General features: G+C 49.1%; 1 protein-coding gene across 3 annotated transcripts in view; it reads left to right on the forward strand.

Annotated features, from left to right (window-relative positions):
- The window catches only part of LOC309615431 (phospholipid-transporting ATPase IB), a 537,980-nt gene that overhangs the window by 30,460 nt on the left and 486,803 nt on the right, over positions 1–20,717 (forward strand). The window lies entirely within an intron of this gene.

Raw genomic sequence — 20,717 nt, forward strand, 5'->3', positions numbered from 1 at the left:
ACTCCTGGATATAAATCCAGACAAAACTATAATTGAAAAAGACACATGCACCCCTATGTTCACAGCAGTGCTGTTTACAGTAGGCAAGACGTGGGAACAACCTAAATGTCCATCGACAGAAGAATGGATAAAGATGTGGTACATATATACAATGGAATACTACTCAGCCATAAAAAAGAATGAAATCATGCCATTTGCAGCAACATGGATGGACCTAGAGATTATCATCCTAAGTGAAGTAAGTCAGAAAGAGAAAGACAAATATCATATGATATCACTTACATGTAGAATCTAAAATATGACACAAATGAACCTACCTATGAAACAGAAACAGAATCATGGACATAGAAAACAGACTGGTGGTTGCCAAGGGGGAGGGGTTTGGGAGAGGGATGGAGTGGGAGGTTGGGGTGAGCAGATGTAAACTTTTATATACAGGATGGATAAACAACAAGGTCCTACTGTAGAGCACAGAGAACTACATTCAATATCCTACGATAAACCAAAAACGAAAAGAACATATATATAAAAAAGAACGTATATATATGTGTAACTGAATCACTTTTCTGTACAGCAGAAATTAACACAACATTGTAAATCAACTATACCTCAATTAAAAAACCTATTTAGTTATTCTGTTTATTCATCATTCAGCAACATTTATTGAAGGCCTCCAAAGTGCCAGGCGCTGAGCTATGATCGGGTTAAACAAACTAAAAATCATAATCCCTGACCCCTAGAAGTTCTTAGTCTAGTGAAGGACATAGCAGGAAAGTCAGTTAACAAAAAGCTATCCTAGAAGGATTTAAATTACTTAACTCTCCTTGTGGGTCCTTGAAGGCAGGAAGCTCACCTTACCTCTCTTTCAGTGCGTTGAATATCTTAGGCATTAAACAAGTGTGAAAGATAATTTAAGTTGAAGCCCTTTGGGTTAGTTTTGCTCTTTGGGAAAGAAAAGAAACCTACTTGTATGGATGTTTACGTTCTTGCCCTTGCAGGATTCTGTGGAGAAGGTGTCTTGGCCGTGGTGGGCACGCTGGAGCAGCCTGTGTTGGGGGTTGCAGAGCTCAGGGAAGATCACAGTGGGCAGCAGGGACCTTTTCCTCAATACCTGCTCGTGGTTGAGAATGTGGTTTGAAAAACGCCAACAAGCAACCCATCCATCATAATGTACAATATATAAGTACACGGGTTGAAAAATAAAGCTATCAAGTTCCGTTGCGCGGAGAAGTAGCCAGCATGTCCCTGGTTCCACTTTTGTAGTGCTGAGTCCACACAACGTGAGGTGGAGTCAGGCTCAGGCCCCCATCTGGGGAACAGAAACCCTGGCCGGCTGGCGCCCTGGATTCGCCGTGGCGTCTGGGATGTGGTGCTGGGGGCTGGACAGTGGCCGCCGCCAGGTAGAGTGAGGAGAGGAGGGAGATCTGTGTAGGTTTAGGTCCCATACAATGTGATACGTTTTATTGAAAGCGTGGGCAAGGTTAAGAGGTGACAGTCTAAGTGCACGTGGGTTCTGTTACTGCCCGGCTCCACGATGGGTCTTTTCTTATTTAGTGTCTCTTTTTTTTTTTTTTTAATTTATTTATTTTTGGCTGTGTTGGGTCTTCGTTTCTGTGCGAGGGCTTTCTCCAATTGCGGCAAGCGGGGGCCACTCTTCATCGCGGTGCGCGGGCCTCTCACTGTCGCGGCCTCTCGTTGCGGAGCACAGGCTCCAGACGCGCAGGCTCGGTAGCTGTGGCTCACGGGCCCAGCTGCTCCGCGGCATGTGGGATCTTCCCAGACCAGGGCTCGAACCCGTGTCCCCTGCATTGGCAGGCAGATTCTCAACCACTGCGCCACCAGGGAAACCCAGTGTCTCTTTCTTATTATCACGTCCTCAGCTGTCATTAATTGTTGACTTTTATTCAATTCACTGAACAGCTGCCACACTGGGTTTATACAAAGATGAATCGATTAGGCACATAGTGCCGCCCAGCTGGGAAATGAGACGGGGTCCCTACCTGCTCTGAGACGCCTATTCTTTCTGTACAATTTGAATATGTTCTTGCCCTTCCAGTATTAGCAGAGTCATGAGGATGAAATGAAAAGCATGCAGAAGCCCTTTAAAATGGTTCAGTATTATACAAACGAAAGGGCTCATTGTTCTTTTTACTGGAAGTGTTAAAACTGGGATCTGCAGATAGCTGGCATGATGCCGTCATGGAAGCGGCGTTTCCTCCCAGGCTTTGCCTCACCGGCGCAGGTGCTCGTGTCTCTCGGGTTATACATCGAATCTGGAAAAAGGGCTGGCAGCAGTATTATTAATAAACACTTGCTCAGGCTGTAATAGGAGGCTTTTGTTTCCTTTAAGAGGCAGCCAAAAGCTTTTTGCTCCCCAAATAACCATTTTTCGTCCCTATTCTTCTGCTTCAAGCTGTTCTTCTTTTTAGCAATGAATACACTTTAGACCAGATTGTGAGTGACAAAGACAAGTGCTTTTTGGTTTCGGGGGTGAAGGCAGCGGATGTGTGTGAGAGCCAGGTAATGAGCCATGAGCAGGCCTCTGTGTGTTGGGGGATGTGTCTTTCTGAGTGGGTGAAAGGGCAGGATTGATTGAAAGTGCCCTTTACAAATAGCTTGTCTTCCCTGTTGGTTTGCCGGGCTGCTGCCGGCTCCTGGGTCTGCATCAAAACAAGCAGAGGACTTGTCTCCGTGTGTCTCACGCTTTCTCTGCCTTTCAGTAGAGAGTGGCTGAGTCTGGCCGGTGCCAATTCAAGACTCTAGTGGAAGTAGGGTCCTCTGAATTTTAAGTTCCGCATACCCACCTAGAGGGGCTTCCTTGGTGGAACGGCTCTTGTCCCATGAAACAGTCCATCTTGGTTAGTAGTACTGAGCTGGAGGAGACTGGTGCCCGAGAGAGCATGGAAGAAGCATCGCTAAGCAGAATTCAGGTTGAGCTGTGTGGGTTATGGAGTCTACCTCCACCTCTGCCAGGAGCTCCCCGGGCGACCTTGAATCAGTTTGCAACTCCTCTGCATCCAGATGTTTCTTTCCGGGCCAGCTTTCTCTAGAGCGAGGTGGGGACTTCCCTCTGTATGTGTGGCCACCATATTTTCCCAGAACCCAATGGGAACACATGGTCTTGAAATACATTTTTCTAACATATACTCATTTTTTAAGGGACTATCGCCCACTGATTTGAGGCGTTTCCTAGCTAGTTGCAGCCATGACACTTTGAAGGTTAGGGGCTTAGAGGAGTAGAGACCTTGAAGTTGGGAGTATCCAAGAAAATCCCACGTCTGTGATTCTATGACCTGCATGAATGTTATCCGTTCACTTTATTTATCACAGATGATAAATCTAGAAGCACAAGGGAGGGAGGGGCCACTCATCTGTGTTCTCATCCATCCCCTTGGGACGCTCGTTGATTACTTGCTGTGTGCAGGCCCTGATACCCTGATGATGTGCTGGGGGGCTGGGAGGATCCGGACGAGCCGACAGGCTTGCTCAGAGTGATGCGTAGGTGCCGCGGCGGGGGGAGGAGGGGAGCCCGGGAGGGGGCACCCAGATGTGGCGGCCAGAGGAGGCGCCACGTGAGACTGAGTCGTGTGGAGGAGGGTGTGGGTGACCCGAGGGTTCAGGGCACAGGAAGCAGCCTGAGCAGAGCCCTGGAAGCAGAGCCTGCGGGATGTGGGGTGCTGGGCGTGTCCAGTCTGGGGAGCGGGAAAGCCCAGCCCCCTTAAACAACTTGAACTTCACCTTCAGGGTGGTGGAGGATCCTTTGAAGGATTTTAAGGTCCCACAATGGGATTTGCTCTAGAGAGTTTTGACTCTGGTTCCGCTCTAGGGAAAGGCTTGGAGAGGAAAAGGATGATGTCCAGGAGAGGGTTAACGGGAGAGGAATGCGTGGGGGGCACATCCGGGCATGGCAGTGAGGGCGGAGGGCTGGATGCTCACGGGAGAGACTTGGTGAGGTGTGGGGATGCGGGGGAGAGAGGAGGCCAGCCAGCCGCGCAGATGCCTGGTCGGGCACCTGGGTGGGTGAGGAGCGCGGTGTTAGATGGGAAACCGATGTTGGCAAAGGCTAATTTGTAAGTCGCGGTGTTACCCCTGACTACCCGGGTTCCGGGGCACAGCAGGCTCACAATGAACATTTATAAATAAAGGAGAGACGGAAGGAACAGCAGTTTCCTCAGCTTCCCGTGGTCTAACTACTGTGAAAGTTTAAGGTTTCTGCAACAGTTGAAGTTTCCTTCTCTTGAATCCAAGTGGGCCGCCCTCTCCCATTGGTCCCTCCAGAGCAGAAAGTGACTGGAGCAGCTGTGTCTGAGTTCCTCTCTTCTCCGCTGTCAACTCCTCACCCGAGGACTCGGTGACATCTGTCTTTGTGGGCAACCTGGATTGTTTTCACTACCCAGAACTCTCTGGAAGTCATACATCCTCAAGGACTGCATACAGTGAGAAATCCATGAGCTTTTTCTGTCCGTTTATAGGTGCAATCCTGGCTCTTTCTTGCTGGCCTTAATGTGCCTTGTTGCACCCTGATGGTTCAGGAATTGGTCCCTCTGTGAAGAAGCAGTGTCCTCCTTTCCGAGAGGTTTTGGGGGCCCCGATGTCCAGACCAGGCCCATGTCAGGGGCGGGCAGTAGTGTGGTGACAGCAGAGGCTCGGGCCAACCCATCATGTTCTAGGTCCAAGGTCCCCTGGGGAAATGCAAACACTTCTGAAAGGATCAGGCCAGAGATCAGTTGAGTGGGGATGAGATGCTGATGGTGCAGGTCTGCAGGGAGCCGGGAAGGATGGCCCTTTAGCCTCAACACTTGGCATTTTTCCCCGCCCTGGGCCCAGACTCCTGAGGGAGGGGAAGGCAGCTGGGTTTTATGCTCCCCTTACTCATGACCAAGAGTTAAAATCCACCAAGCAAGGAAGGCGACTTAAAAAGTCAAACTCTTCCAGCTTTCTGTGTCTTGCAAAGTGCCATCCAAATCAGCTGTGGTAATACTGAAACAGAGTCTGAATTAGACACTTGTATCCCAAATTCCCAATGACGTCTATAGAATCTCCCTTTCTCTTGAGGTCTCAGGGAATGTATGGGATTGGGAAGTAGGGATTATTTCATCTAGAGGAGGTTTGTGCCAGGGTCTCATGGGGAAGACGACAGCAGCTGTTAAGACATTTCACAGTGGGGACGTGACCGAAAGGCCTGGAAGGAAGCGGTTAAATTGAAGAGGGTATTTGTGGCTTCTGTCCCAGGAGATGTGCATTTGCACCAGTGGTGGGAGCTGCTGCAGACAGAGTTGGTGTCATCGCTCTAATTTTATTAATGCGGAGCTGGTGTCTCTTGTGGCCAGAGATAACGTTCCCACTGACGCCAGAGGAGCGCTCTCTCCCCTGACGTTAACAAGTGTGGTCAGGGTCCCTGGCAAGTCAGCCCTGCCCCTCGGGTCCCGCTGAAACAAGATGGAGAGCACTGAAGACCCTGCGGGGAAGGTCCTGTTTCCGGGGCGGGATCACGCGCGGTGACGTGTTCATCTTGCTGAGAGACATTTTTCCCAGTCTTCCGTCAGTGGATAATTACTTGGTCGCCAGGTTTGTAGTATAGCAAAGCAAAAACTCTCCAAGTATTGTATTCGCGTCTCATTAATGAGTTCTATTTATGGGTTTTCTATACTAAGCCATTACCTTAAACTCTTCTCTCCCCACAAATACTCTTGACCTGATTTTATTTTTAAAATAATTTTTAAAAAAATTTATTTATTTTATTTATTTATTTTTGACTGCGTTGGGTCTTTGTTGCTTTCTCTAGTTGTGATGAGCGGGGGGCTACTCTTCATTGCGGTGCGCGGGCTTCTCATTGCAGGGACTTCTCTTGTTGCGGAGCACGGGCTCTAGGTGCGCGGGCTTCAGTAGTTGTGGCTCGCGGGCTCTAGAGCGCAGGCTCAGTAGTTGTGGCGCATGGGCTTAGCTGCTCCGCGGCATGTGGGGTCTTCCCGGACCAGGGCTCGAACCGGCGTCCCCTGCATTGGCAGGCAGATTCCCAATCACTGCGCCACCAAGGAAGCCCTCTTGGCCTTATTTTAAAAGACAGTTTAATTTAGGGAATCCTCATAGCTCTTATGCTTTGGAACAGCTCTCATGGTTCCTGGAAACTGATTTTCTGTCTAATAGTTTTAGGAAACTGATTTTCTGTCTAATAATTTTAATTTCTGATTATAGATGCAGAACAACACTGTGGTCCTCTTGGACTGTTGCACAAGGAACAGCTCAAATATAGAAATAGTGGGCTTTCTGAAGACATGAAAAGAATTATAACACTTTAATAAAGCACTGTTTTGATGCTTGATTTTAGTACCTTCAATTATAGTTTGCAAATTTGTATCTCATCTTATGGAATTGTTATTTGAAAATCTGTTTTTAAAATTTTTTTCTGTTCTCTGACTGTACTGGTGTATGCTCTTTCTTATTTTGATATTCCTGTAAAGCTCACTTTTTCTGCAAACAACAATTTCTGGAAATAACACCAGCAGGCTAGACCTGCAGGCTGGCTTTCATCCTGTCTCTGCCGTGATACGCTCTGTCTACTGAAATATTGACTCAGTCTGCAGGCTCAGTACTAATGTCGATTGTGTCTATTTACAGAAAAAGGATTTGCCTGGGCCTCATTTCTTTTTGGGGAGGAAGGAGACGGTTACGGACGTTTGTTTCTCAGTCTGAGCGTGATCATTACGGAGTGTGAAAAATGCAAAACGAAAAGACGAGACCTCTGACATCCCGGACTCAAGATCTAAGATGAAAAATTCCAAATAGCATAGCAAATAGCTAGGTGGAAGTAAGACAGAGATGGTAAAATAGATAACCTGCGAGCGTAAATGGAGAAAGTGATTCAAGAGGATGATAATTTTGTTTTTGTTTTTGTTTTTTTAAATAAATTTACTTATTTATTTAGTTATCTTTGGCTGCATTGGGTCTTCGTTGCTGCACGCGGGCTTTTCTCTAGTTGCGGCGAGCGGTGGCTACTCTTCGTTGCGGTGTGTGGGCTTCTCATTGCAGTGGCTTCTCTTGTTGCGGAGCACGGGCTCTAGGCATGTGGGCTTCAGTAGCTGTGGCACATGGGCTTCAGTAGTTGTGGCTCGCGGGCTCTAGAGCGCAGGCTCAGTAGTTGTGGCACACGGGCTTAGTTGCTTCATGACATGTGGGATCTTCCTGGACCAGGCATCAAACTCGTGTCCCCTGCACTGGCAGGCGGATTCTTAACCACTGCGCCACCAGGGAAGCCCCGATGATAATGTTTTTTTTTTTTTTTTTTTTTTTAATTTATTTATTTGTTTTTATTTTTGGCTGTGTTGGGTCTTCGTTTCTGTGCGAGGGCTTTCTCTAGTTGCGGCAAGCGGGGGCCACTCTTCATCGCGGTGCGCGGGCCTCTCACTATCGCGGCCTCTCCGCGGCATGTGGGATCCTCCCAGACCAGGGCTCGAACCCGTGTCCCCTGCACTGGCAGGCAGACTCTCAACCACTGCGCCACCAGGGAAGCCCGATAATGTTTTATTTCAGGTTCTTAGAAGGATAAATCATGACCTTCAGAAAGAGACAAAGGTCTATACCAGGGACATCGAAACTTGCGTCTAATGTGGTTACTGCCTCTGAATCAGAGGGTAAGTGGGGAAAAACATGGAAAATATTTTAAAAAAATTAACGTTCATCAAGGAAATAGGATATACTGCCTTATCTCCAGGAAGGACTATGGGCCTTTAAGTTTGCCAACAGGGGTAGAAAAATTTTTCTGTTGCACCGACATCTATCGTTACAGCGAGTAGCAGGGGCCAGAGAAGCCGCCCCCAGGGCAGTGCTTTTCCAGAATAAATGCAAAGCTTCGTGCAGTGGGGCTTCTGTGCGGCCCCTCCGCAGGGCCTTGGTTCCCAGCACACACGGGGCTGTGGCACTTACACGTGCAAATGAGTTTGTGCAGATGGTGCTTCTCGGGACTTCTCCCCCTTCGAGAGCATGTTCCCCCCAGTTTCTGAGTAGTGAATTGACTTTGTCTTCAAGACCTGGCCAAAGGCTCTTTCCTCTGGGAAGCATTTCCTCTCTCTTCTCATCGGCGTGGATTTAACTTTTCCCCAAAGCCCCAGTGCACCGTTGTCTATGTCTAGGGAGACGTTCGTTCACTGTCCTGTATTTATTTACACTCCAGTCTCTCCCATTGGATGCTGTATCTTCTTCTCCCTTCTGTTCTCAGCGTCCTGCGCAGTGCACGGCACATTGTAGGCTCTCAGGAGATAGTTGCTGGAGGACTAAATTAGTTCGAAGAAAACCGGAAGGATTGGTACCCTCGTAAAGCAGACTGTGTTAAATCAGCCCACGGTTTTCACCTCCTCCAGTGAGCAGGGCGGGCGTGTGTTCTGCTAAGGCCGCCGTCAGGACTGGAGGGACGTTCTCTGCCACTGGCCAGCCCTGCTGTGGCCTTACCCCTTGGCAACAGGCTGAGCCAACGTCGTCCCAGGAATTGCACTTTGGGAAATCCCAGGAACCGGCTTTGCCCTCCTCCTGGGCCCACCACTTGCGGCCACGTTTCCCTGACTACTCCCTCCACCATCCTCTTTCTTGCTGTTCTCATCTTCCCGTGTGGGGTCCTGCGAGGTCCATCCAGCTGTTGGCTGCATCCCTGCTTCCTAGCGACTCTGTCTTCCAGGAGCGCTGGGCTCCTATCCACCCCCCCCCATTAGATACTTCCCTTATCCCTTCTCTAGAAAGCTGCCCATCGGTCAGTACTGGCCAAAGACAGCTTATTTATAATGTTATAATGTTGTCAAACATATTTTTTAAAAACCCCTCTTCACACCATCCATCCATTTCAAGGAGGAAGATTTCTTTTGCTGAGACGAAGACGAAGGTTTTCTCCCCGCTCACGCCGTGTCCTCGTCAGCCACAGAGAGGATGTCCGAGGGTGTTTGCACCTGGTTAGTGGCTAACAAGAGGCACCAGGACCAGGAGGGCACCTGGAGTCTGACATCTGTGTCCTGCTTCCCCACTTAGCAGCCTTGTGACTTTCCATAAGGCACTTAACCTTCTCATCCTTAATTTTCTTACACATAAAGCAGGCTTAATAGTCCCTGTCTACCTTGGAAAGTCGTCATCTGTCATGACAGCAAAAATGTTTCCACCATCGGGACTTCCCTGGTTGTGCAGTGGTTAGGAATCCGCCTGCCAATGCAGGGGACACGGGTTCGAGCCCTGGTCCGGGAAGATCCCATATGCCACAGAGCAACTAAGCCCGTGTGCCACAACTACTGAGCCTGCGCTCTAGAGCCCGCGAGCCACAACTACTGAGCCCACGTGCCACAACTACCGAAGCCCACTCACTCTAGAGCCCGTGCTCCGCAACAAGACAAGCCACCGCAACGAGAAGCCCGCACACTGCAACGAAGAGTAGCCCCCGCTCGCCGCAACTAGAGAAAGCCCACGCACAGCAACAGAGACCCAACATAGCCAAAAATAAATTTAAAAAAAAATTAAAAAAAAAAGTTTCCACCATCGTTAGGAGACTGGGCACAGGTATGCCAAAGTCGGTGCATCATCTAGCGGTGCCGAGTCATAGCTTTGTAGTCATGACTCTGAGAAGATGCTTAGGAGGTGCTGTCAAAAAGTTACCACGTGATTCTGTTTTATGTAAGAAAAGGGTGTGTGTGTGTCTGTGTACACATGTAGGAGAAAGGGGGCAGATCCCGGGAGGAAGTGCAGTGTGGACGGGGAGTTGGTGTCGCTTCCTTCCTGTAGATGGTGGGATTCTGGGTGACCTTTACCTTCTCTTTCTCAGCATTTAAAACAAATTAGTAAAAAGAACTATAAAATTTCCTGACAAAACTCTTCTCCTCCTGTGCTGTATAAATAAAACGCAGTTTCTGTCTGCCTGTAGTTCTGTCTCTTCTTGCCTGAGACCCAAACGACCGTGTGGATTTCTCTTTAGCGAAATTGGCAGGGCGTGTTGGGAATGGTCTGACTTAAAATACGGGCCACTTTGTAAACTGAAGATTCGCTTGAGTGGGCTTGGGGTGCGGCCGGGGGCACTGCACGGACAGACAGACGGCCACCCCAGGGCAAGTACAGGTCGGGTCGTGGAGCTGCGTGGAATATGTGAATGGCCGAGTCCATGCAGGGGTCCTACAGGGCGGTCGTGCCTGGGATTTAGTTAATGATGGGCAGAGTTTACCTGACCACTCCAGCAGGCCAGTCAGTACGCATAAAGCAGTAACCCAAAGTAGGAAATTGTTTACTGTAAAAAACTATAGCTTAAGCCACAGTGTTCAGGGACCGGGAGTGGTGAAAGGGATTTTATCTTTTAATCATGACTTTGTTTCCTATGGAAACATGATTTGACTGTGCAGAGATCACTTGCCCTCCACAGGCTGGGCTCGGTGTATTAGGTGCCAAAGTGACCCACTTAAGGAAGGCAGAGCTTAGTTAGAACTTCTTACCGTCCACCAAGCTGCTGGCCGGGTGTCTGCTGAGGGCTCAGGAGAGGGGCCTTCAGACCCCAGCAAAAGGCAGACGTGATCACCTGGGGATGCAGTGCATCTGGTCGTGGTGGCCAGAGGCGGCAGAGGCATAGGGAATGGGGACACGTGAACTCCCAGGGAAGCAGCAAAGCCGGCTGCCCCCCCCCCCCAGCCTGGGCTGTGTTGGGCCCACAGCATCTGGGCAGGACACGCGTGGGTGTGCCCCCATGAGGCCAGATGAATCCATTTGTTAGTTCAGTAAACCCAGACAAAAACTGAACCCTGTGCTAGCTTTTTTTTTTAAAATAAATTTACTTTATTTTTATTTATTTTTGGCTGCATTGAGTCTTCGTTGCTGCGCGCAGGCTTTCTGTAGTTGCGGCGAGCGGGGGCTACTCTTCGTTGCAGTGCACGGGCTTCTCATTGCGGTGGCTTCTCGTTGTGGCAGGCGGGCTCAGTAGTTGTGGCTCATGGGCTCTACAGCACAGGCTCAGTAGTTGTGGCTCACGGGCTTAGTTGCTCCGCGGCATGTGGGATCTTCCCGGACCAGGGCTCGAACCCGTGTCCCCTGCATTGGCAGGCGGATTCTCAACCACTGCACCACCAGGGAAGCCCCCTGTGCTTGCTTTTATGTGAAGTACTGTAATAAATAAATCAAGTAGTTTGGTGGGAATATCTTTTATACTTTGCCATCAGACTTACTTTTCAAAAGATTTACAACCTGATTTGATCATCTAAGTTAACAACCGAGTCTGGTTACTATTTTGATTCTTATTTAAGCTAAAATAAAGTGTGGAGTTAAACCCACTTTTTTTTTTGGCTGCACCACATGGCATGTGGGATCTTAGTTCCCAAACCAGGGATCGAACCTGCACCCCTTGCGGTGGAAGCGCGGAGTCTTAACCACTGGACCTCCAGGGAAGTCCAGCCCACTTTTTTTTTTTAAACAAAAAAATGGAGGCCAGAAATGTTCCTTGACCAGTGATTGTGAGGCTGGCGGGGACCTCGGGAGAGGGCTTCCCACCTGGGGGACCCTCTCCTCCATCGCTGACCCAAGGCCTGGCCGTGCTTTCAGAATAAGGCTCTTCAATTTCTCGAAGGCCTTCCTGTTGGCTATCCCTCAGTAACCCTCTGCTTTCATTTGTATTTCTTTGTTTACTAACGAGGGTCATCATTTTCCCACAGGTGGGCTGAAAAATCTTTAAAAGCGGCTGGCCCTCTTCTTGCCTTAGTGACTTCAGTGATGAGAGCAGGGCATTGGTCAGCGTTTGCCGTGTGGGATGACCATGACCAGAGAGCAGACCTGTTGGAGAGGAGGACGCTGGGTGGTCACTGACCTGACTTTGACTTTAAGACTCCGACCCTGAGACCCATGGACACCAAATGGCTTGTCAGGGACCAGGGCTCTGATTGGGACTTCAGACCTTGACGCTGTGACTGTCTTCTTGAAGGACTGTATTTCTAAACAGAAGTATCGGTTGCAATTAGACTATAGAAGTAAATGTAATACATTTTAGGAGATGCAACTGGCTACTCTTTACCCCAGGACAGAATCAGAAGTGTCTGTATTAACCAGTCCCTGGGATCATCTTACATATGTCACTTTTCCATAAATTGAGTGCTTCCATGTAGCTAACTGAGGCTTCCTATGTGTTAATGACCCTCATCATATATTAATTCCATGCTACAAAGTCTCAGAACCACAGATGATGCTGAATTTCCTCGCCGGATCTGCGGTTTATTACCTCATGTACATTTTGTTCTCGGAGCATTGCCTTTGGTTGCTTTTAATTTATTCCCTCCTTGTGTGCCCTCACCACCACCCAGCTGTTATTTTATCTCTTCATTTGTTCTTTTATCAGTTCCTGGTGGCCCAGGGCACGTCAAGCAGGTACTCTGTAAATAATTAACCGGGAGAGCATACATATTTGAAATTTTCAGGGAAGAAGCAAAAGAGCCTAGAACTTTTGCAGATCAAGGAGATGATAAAGATGGATGGTTTCTGGGGAACAGATGCTCTGAATTCCTGCTCCAGTACTAATGTGTCTTTTCAGTCCCACTTAGAATTCAGTGTAAAGCTCATCGCGGGTGCAGGTCCTCCGTGGTTGGGCCCCGGGGACCTCACCGACTGTCCTGCCAGTCTGCTGCTCTTGGCCTGCACGTCCGGCACATGGCTTCCCCACCGATTTTCAGACGCACCTTTGCACTTGCTCTGGCCTCCGTCGGGGTGCTCTGCCCTCACGGGGCTGGCTCCTGCGTTCTGCATCTGAAATTGAACTCTGGGCTCACCCTCTATGTCCTTAGCCTTTATTTTTCTTTTGCTGAATATATGATAAATGCACCTGTGTGTTATCTGCCCCTCGACTAGATAGCAGGCTCCACGAGACAGGCATTGGGTTTTGATCACTGTTTCTGCTATAGAACCCCAGCATTTGTTAAATGAATAACTGGGATCATCTGAGACTGTATTGCGATGATTAAAATTCCTATTAATGCCGAGAGCTTTGCTGCACGTTAGGGCTGAAAGGGTGTCGGCAACATGCAGACAGTAAACTACGAGGGTTTGCCCTCATTGTCCTCACTGGATTAGTTTGTGTTCTCTCCGCCCCACCTCCCCCAGCCCGAGCCCCACTTATACAAGTTTATCTATAGATTTCATATCTCTGGAAGACTCCAGGGCAGGTCCTGGTGCCAGAGTTGGAAGGTGAGAGCCCTCTGTGTTTTTCTCGTGACCTGGCATCTGGCGACAGCAAGCCGAGACAGTGTGTGCAGATTCGGGGCGGCCCTGGGGTCCGAGTGCTTGTCACCTTGACAGAAAGCTGAGGATCTGGGACTTCCCTGGTGGCGCGGTGGTTAAGAATCCGCCTGCCAATGCAGGGGACACGGGTTCGAGCCCTGGTCGGGGAAGATCCCATATACTAGAGCAACTAAGCCCGTGTGCCACCACTACTGAGCCCGCGTGCCACAACTACTGAACCTGCGCTCTACAGCCCGCGAGCCACAACTCCTGAGGCCCGTGCACCTAGAGCCCGTGCTCCACCACAAGAGAAGCCACCGCAATGAGAAGCCCGTGCACCGCCACGAAGAGTAGCCCCCACTCACCGCAACTAGAGAAAGCCCGTGCTCAGCAATGAAGACCCAACGCAGCCAAAAATAAATAAATTTATTTAAAAAAAAAGAAAGTGAGGATCTGTCTTCCTCTCCCCAGTCCTCTCAAAATGAGCAGATTCTAACCCCCTCACGGTCCATTACTGTCATCCTTTGTGTCGCATCACAAGACATACGTTGCCCAGGAGAAGCTTGAATTGTCCGTAATTCTTGCAGAGTGACTAACTTCAGTACTCCTTATGATTAATCTCTGAGAGGTTTCTTGTCGCTTTACTACTTTCTTTTATTCATGCAAGATGCTAACAGCAGCCCCTCCTCTATTTGGGTTGAAAATATTGAGACGTGCACGTGTTAAAGACCTTGAGAGAAGCAGCATCCAGGGCCCTATTTTGTACCTGTGGCCTGTGTTTCTCGTCGTGATGGGAGGTCTGGGGCCAGTCCTGCTCGGGATTGTCACCAGGCTTAAAACTTGGGCCGCCTCAGGGGGGCCGTTTTGGAAACTGGGTTCCAGATGAAGCGATGTCATTTATCAGCTCTTTGTTTCTTTCCACTTGACTGAAGACCCTGTCTTTGTCCCCTGGGGCCTTCTGTCCTCAGTTGTACAGAATTCATGGCCATTTTTGGAGGCAGGTGTGATTTTGTTTTCCCCAGTTTAGGCTGAACCCGGCATTTCCTTCCATCCTCGGCCTGACGGTATAACGGGGTCTCTGCTTTCTGGGACGATGTGTCCTGACCACACGGCAGCTTTCTCCCATCCCCGCTCCTGCCCCCCGGCCCCCCCCCCCCAACGAAGACGCCTGGCCCTGTGTCCTGCCTTCTTGGTCTGGGCAAGATTTCGTCACAGTCTAGCTCCGTGATCTTGGCTAAGTTACGTTGACATTTTGTCCCACTCCGTTGTTCACCTGTAAGATGAGATGGTTGTATTACACCATCTGTCAGAGAATTCATTCATCCACAGATATTTATGGGCTGTCGCCTTCTCAGACACTGGATAACTCGTCATTGATTGAGTCACTTATTCATCAACTCAAGTTTGTTTCGGGAAGAATTTAAGGCAGCCGGGTGATGGTATTTGCTCTCACAGCATATGAAGCACTTTCGTGTATATGATCCCACTTGGTTGTCATACCATTTCTGTGAGGCAGGTCATATAGATATGATGAGGTCCATGGTACCGATGGGATAGAAGCCCCTTCCAACAACCCAGATTTGATGATTCTGTAGTCCAGGTGTTCCACTTCGCCTAGTTAGTATAATGATTCCCTTTCAGTAATTCTCAGACTTCACTGGGTATAAATAAGGCGTTTGTTTAGCGTGGAGATTTCCCACTGACTGTTCGGGGTGGAGCCCAAGAATCTCCACCCTAACAAGGAATCGTAGCCATTCTGATCAGGGGGCCGTTGGCTGCACTTTGAGGAACACAGCCTCTGTGCTGACGGTACCAGACACAGCGTGGATGCTCTTCCAGTGCTTGTTGACTTAATCTTTGGACGGCCAGTCTCAAGTCAGTGTTAACCACAGAAACAGAATTAAAACTTCTAGGTGGAGATAAACAGGTGACAGTGCACTCGGCGGACAGAATGGGAAACCCACCTTTGTTACGGCCCCCAAGTGTCCGGAGGTACAGTTAACTCTGTGGCTCTATTTCCCGGCTCCCTCCTGACCTCCTAGACCGCAGACACCCACGCTGCTAATTAGCCATTATCCCCCGCCCCCTGTTCACAGCCTGTCTGCCCCTCTCTTTCCTGGGGTGGCCTGGTGCAGGAAACCCATGAATTCCCCCACCAAGATCTCTCTGCCCGGAACGAATGCCTCAATGACCACAAACCCACCAACGTGGAGGAAAGGGGACCTGAAGAAAAAGACCCCTCGCCCTCTGGAATAACACATCTGACGCGTGCGCAGGACCAGGGAGGCTCTGTATTGAGGAGGGTCCGCTGAGGTTTCCTGCAGACTTTGAAAGTCTCTGCGTGACGAGCAGGGCTGCAGAAGTTGACGCACAGGGTCTTAGCCTGGCAGCTGTCCCACCTCCCCTGAGGGACTCTGGTCTCCTCGGGGACAGGGCTGTGCCGTCTGCCTCTTGACCTGTTACTACACTGCGTTAAAGGATGACTTGAAAAAAAAAAAAGCTAAATCCCGACTCTCTTACAGAGGAGGGGGACCCGGTAACACGTTATAGTCAGTTCAAAGCATAATCCAAAGGACTGACGTATTTAGAGTCAAGAATGTTGAAATGCACCGAGGCAAAGCTGGCACGCTCCTCGACGGGGGGACGGGAAGTCAACTGCGCCATCCCCTGCCAGCATCTCCCTGTCTGCGAGAGAGCTGTTGTGCGTTGCTTTCCGTTACCTGCGGTTCACAGAGCTCAAAGGCCATGAGAGGCGAGAGTCAGATCCCCTGGGAGGGTGTGGGCCCAACAGTTCAGAGTTTTCTGCTGAAGCACCATTTTCCCGACGTTGGCTTTAGGTGTTAGTGTTCACTGTCTGTCTGCAGAAGGGAACTGATCCTGAGCTGGCGGCTCTGAGATGTGTCACCTGGGCCCTTGTGTTAAGGCAGGAGCACGTCCTCTACGCAGGGAAGGGCCCTGAAGGTAGTGTATGGGGGAGGGGGAGGAAGGCTGTAGCACAGCCCTGTGTATGGCCACTTGTGTGCATGTATGTGCACGTGTGTGGTGGAAAAGCTCCCAGGCCTGGTTGAGACACACCACTGCTCTAAAGCTCTGGGTTCCCGCTGTTACCAGTCAAGGCAGTGACACCAGCGCCCTGACCTTAGGGACGTGCACATTCATCCTGCTGCACGGCTGGCAGCCCTCGGGGCCGTGGTCCAGCCACGGAGCTGTAGTTCCTTCATCTGAGCACGCAGAAACACCGCGGTGCCTGTCGCTGAGGTTTGTGTGAGGATCAGCTCAGATATGCCTGTCGAAGCACTTTATACGTGATCATGTGCAGCCCGTGTGTTGTGTGGTCCTGTCTGCGCTGTCACGTGGGTGATTACCTCCGTCCTCGCCGTCGATTTTGGTCCTTCCCTGTATGAGAGTGGAGGGGGCAAGGATCCGGTGTCAGATCCTTCTTCTAGCTCTTTCTTCGTGCTGCGTGAACCGAACAGATCACCGAACTTCTCTGACTCCGCCGTGGTTTCATCATCTTTCAAACCGAGATAACAATATTCACCTCCTGGGATCTTGTAGAGTTGAAATCAAAGGCCGTGCAAATTGCCTGGCACGCAGCAGGCCTTCTCCAAAGGCGGGTTTGCTTCCCTTCCGCCGCCTGTCACCCGGCTCTGCTGGCCTTATTCTCATCCATCATGGGCTGGGGCTGAGGGAGGAACACGGAGCCCTACAGCGGCCAAATCACAAAACTTCCATGAAGTTTAACTAACACCCAAGGTACCTCTCGCTAGGCTGAGTTTCCAGTAATGGAGCATTGGCTGTGATTCAAATCGGCAGTAGTCGGGGGGAACCATCAGTAAGTTTGTTTTCTTCCATCAACCACAATGTATGTAGTATAAGCACTGATCCTGTGCTGGCCTCTAGAGAACTGTAAGCCATAATCACTTACTTTAGGGATCTTATATTTAATTGGAAATACAAGCTTAACAGGGAGGAAATTCTACCAGAGTAAAATGTAGTCAAGAGCTGTGAAGAGAACTAATGTAAATAAATGATAAAAGCTGTATAGGTGGTCAGGAAAGGGCCCTGGTTCTCTACTTACACAGCTTAACAATCCCAATAAAGGGCCATCTTGGCTAGGATTCTGCTGGCAATTGCCGGGAGCAAAGAACTGAGGCAGGTGTGTGAATAGTTCTAGAAAGGATTATCAGAGGTAACTCGCGGCATGTGTGTGTGCATGCATTGTCCTGGAGAGTAAACAGTCTTCCCGGGGTTCTGGGTTTTTCTATTGAAGGATTTCTATGGAAAAACCATCTTAGAAACAGCCTTCAAATGGCATCTGGGGAGCATCTCCGAACTTGACTCATTTTGAGGGTGGGGAGAGGCCAGAGGGGATTCATCTTGGGGGCCATTTGAAAAGAACTGCTTTAGAATGAATTGGCTGGAAGAGGGTTGGTTCAGGCAGGACCCCAGCTGGGGCGAGTGGCAATCAGAGACCAGGATAAAATGGGGTGGGGCAAGGGCGTAGCCATGGCTTTGGCCAGAGCAGAGAGCAGGCTGTGGAGGAAGGTAGGTCTCTTTTGTTAGCATCTTAAAACTTGTTTCCACAGAAATGGGATGTACCAAAGATTATTGCGTTGAATACTAGCAACGCTTTAGGTGCAGTGTTGTGAGTACAAAATGAAACTTGAGGCGATAGCTGAAATGGGCTTAACATTGAATCTGTAAAGTTATATGCTTTAATATCACGGTCATGGGAATGTTGACCTTGTCTTAGGAGAGCTCAAAGTTTAAATGATGAATTTCAGTTTTAAGATTTAGCTGGGATAGCTGTAAACAGGTCTGTACTAATACTTTTTATCTTTAATTTACGTCCATGGAATGTCTCCCTGGGGTTATTTTATTTAAGCTGTGCCTTCCCTTTATTTCCAAAACTTTGCTTCAAGTTCCAGGACCGAATGTGAAATATCTCAGTCTTTTTCTGTTGTGTAAAGTATAAGACAATTCTAGAGGGACAGACCTCACATTCTTTAAGAAATGATCACTGATAAAAGGAACTTTCACATATCGAGGTCTGGGGAAGTCATTCTGGCTTACACGTCAGTTAACTTGAATTTGATGCTAAGTGAAACAGCCTGTTTGTGGTCTGTCAGACATATATTGTACATCTGCTGTAATTATTAAAGAAAAGGGCACATTGACCAGAAGTAAAGAATGTCTGTGTTAAAGATAAAAATTAAATGCCCCTCTTCCCGGGATGCCAGTGCTGGTTACTCCTTTGATGATAAGCTTCCCTTTCCAGGTGCCAAGGCCACGTTGACTCGCTGTGTACGTTCTGGTCTGTTATTTTGAAACCTTGAAAAAATGTCTCCCTGACTTGTTTTAATGTTCTTTGTTCTGACAAGATATAAAGCTGTGCTGAAAAGCTGCTTCTCCGGAGCAGTTTCTGGGAAGAGGGCGTCCGGGCTAGTCCTCAGCTGGTTGAAATAAAACCCTTTTCTGTTCTTATTACTGATTGTTTACTGATCGTTTTCATTGACGTCACCTTGGTGTAGAACGCACAGGTGAAATTTAATTTCACGCGGAACGTTCCCTTAATGGGCTGGCGTTGTAGTGGTGCCAGATGCCTGCTGGGCAGTACCTTTTGTTTTCGGGGTCCCTCCGGGGCCCTGTTCCCCACTGTGTGTGAGGCATAGCGACTGTTCTTACATTTGTTAACATGTTTCTCCGTAACTTACGGTCTCTCTTGTCCCTCTAAAAGAAGAGTAAACTGTATGGCCACCTGAAAATTACCCAAGTAATGATCACTTTTTACCTGCACAGAACTGGAAGGATACAGCAGGGCAAAGAAAACAGAAGTAGGTTACCTTGTGCCGGCTCTATTCGGTGCCGTGGAAATCTGAGATGAAGATTGTGTGTATGTTTACTGCTGAACTCTGGGGCCTGGCAGGGCTGACAGAGGCAACTGAAGTCCTCTGAGGGTACTTGAATCTCTCTTTTTGCTCTTGGTAAATGCATCACCGTTTTTCCATATCACATGGTATCTAGAACAGATCCTCTTGTTACATGCTCCTTAGTCCTGCCCCATCAGTTATATAATGGTGACACTGAGCAATTATTGGAAAGGGATAAAAACAGGTGTAGGGCGTAAACGTTGACTTCTGGTTTCAGCAAAGACATAATTGTCCTTTTCTGGCTTATTCCTCAATTGTAGTATGACTTAGACAAAACTCTTCTGAACCCATTGTGATGGAAAGAATTCCTTAAGGACTTAAGACACCTCCAGAGGTTCTTTGAAAGCCTGTAGTATGCAGCTCCATCATGCGTTCTGGCACAAGCATTTGCTCAACAGACGAAGGGATGCTTGTTTGCGAGCCCTGACTTGTTTTTCATGCCTCACCTGAGGGCGCAGGTGAGGTTGGAGGGCGCCCGAGCTCCGTGAGTTGCTTGGCGTAGATCTTTCAACAAGGTGATTTAAGGTCTCTGCTGCGTATCACGGACTCGGAGGGGGTGGGATTTCGGGGGTTAAGAAGGTGAAGTGTCCTCCTTTAAGGAGGACCCAAGCCAGGGGCAGCAGCAAGATGTGCACACATCATAAAATAGGTACTGTGCTCCGTGGGGAGTGTGGGCAGCAATCAGAGGAGGGCATGTGAGGAGGAGGCGTTGGAAGGGTAAGGTTCTGGCCGGCTTGGAAGATTTCTCCAGGGGGAAAATGGTGAGGCCAGGGGGCAGGGCCCAGTAACAGTGCAAAACTGTTAGCACGTGGCGCCGTAGAGAGGCGAGTTGTGCTGGGGGCCTTGGGAGAGGCTCCTGAGTGTGGAGGGCAGTGGAGCTGGGAGGGTGGGACCAGCTGTGCCCGGCTCGGGAGGGAGGCCGCCTCCATGGGGCCTGGCGGAGGAGCCCCTGATTTCCTCTGCTACAAGTGCTGCTTACCTGGTACCCGGTACCAGTGTGCGCCGACTGAACGTGTGATGGATGCTGTGTCCTCAGTCGCTCACCTTGCTGATTTCTCACTCTTCTTCTCCTGGCGTCTCTTGCTCTGTAGCTGATCATTCGGACAGGACAGCAGTTTTTTCTGAGCCTCGTGGCCCCTCTAATCGCATCCTCCAGCAAGGTTTGGAATTTCAGACACCTTCTGATTTGGGAGAGTAAATCGGTGCTTACTTTCTTCTGTTCTCCCCGTGTGGCCCCTTCTCTGCAGGAACTTCTGAGCAGGTGTCCCCCCTCACAGGCACACACATAGGCTTTAATGCTGTGATACTTAGTGTCAAGTGTATTGCAAACCAGATGAAAGCATTCACGATTTCTTTGAAACTTAGTGATAAAATACTCAGCTAAAGTTCTTTTGTTTGGAAACAAGCTCACTTAAGCCATTCAATAAAATGACTTCGTTGATGTAATTACGACACTTCCTGAATATTCTCATGATAGAGCGTTTGCCTTTCACGGATAATTGGGATTCATCTTTTTTTCTAGCCCTTAGTGGTTTTTTTTTTTTTTTTGTAAACATCTTTATTGAAGTATAATTG

The sequence above is a fragment of the Balaenoptera borealis genome (genome assembly GCF_965194805.1).
Source record: "Balaenoptera borealis genome assembly, chromosome: 18".
NCBI lineage: Eukaryota > Metazoa > Chordata > Mammalia > Artiodactyla > Balaenopteridae > Balaenoptera > Balaenoptera borealis.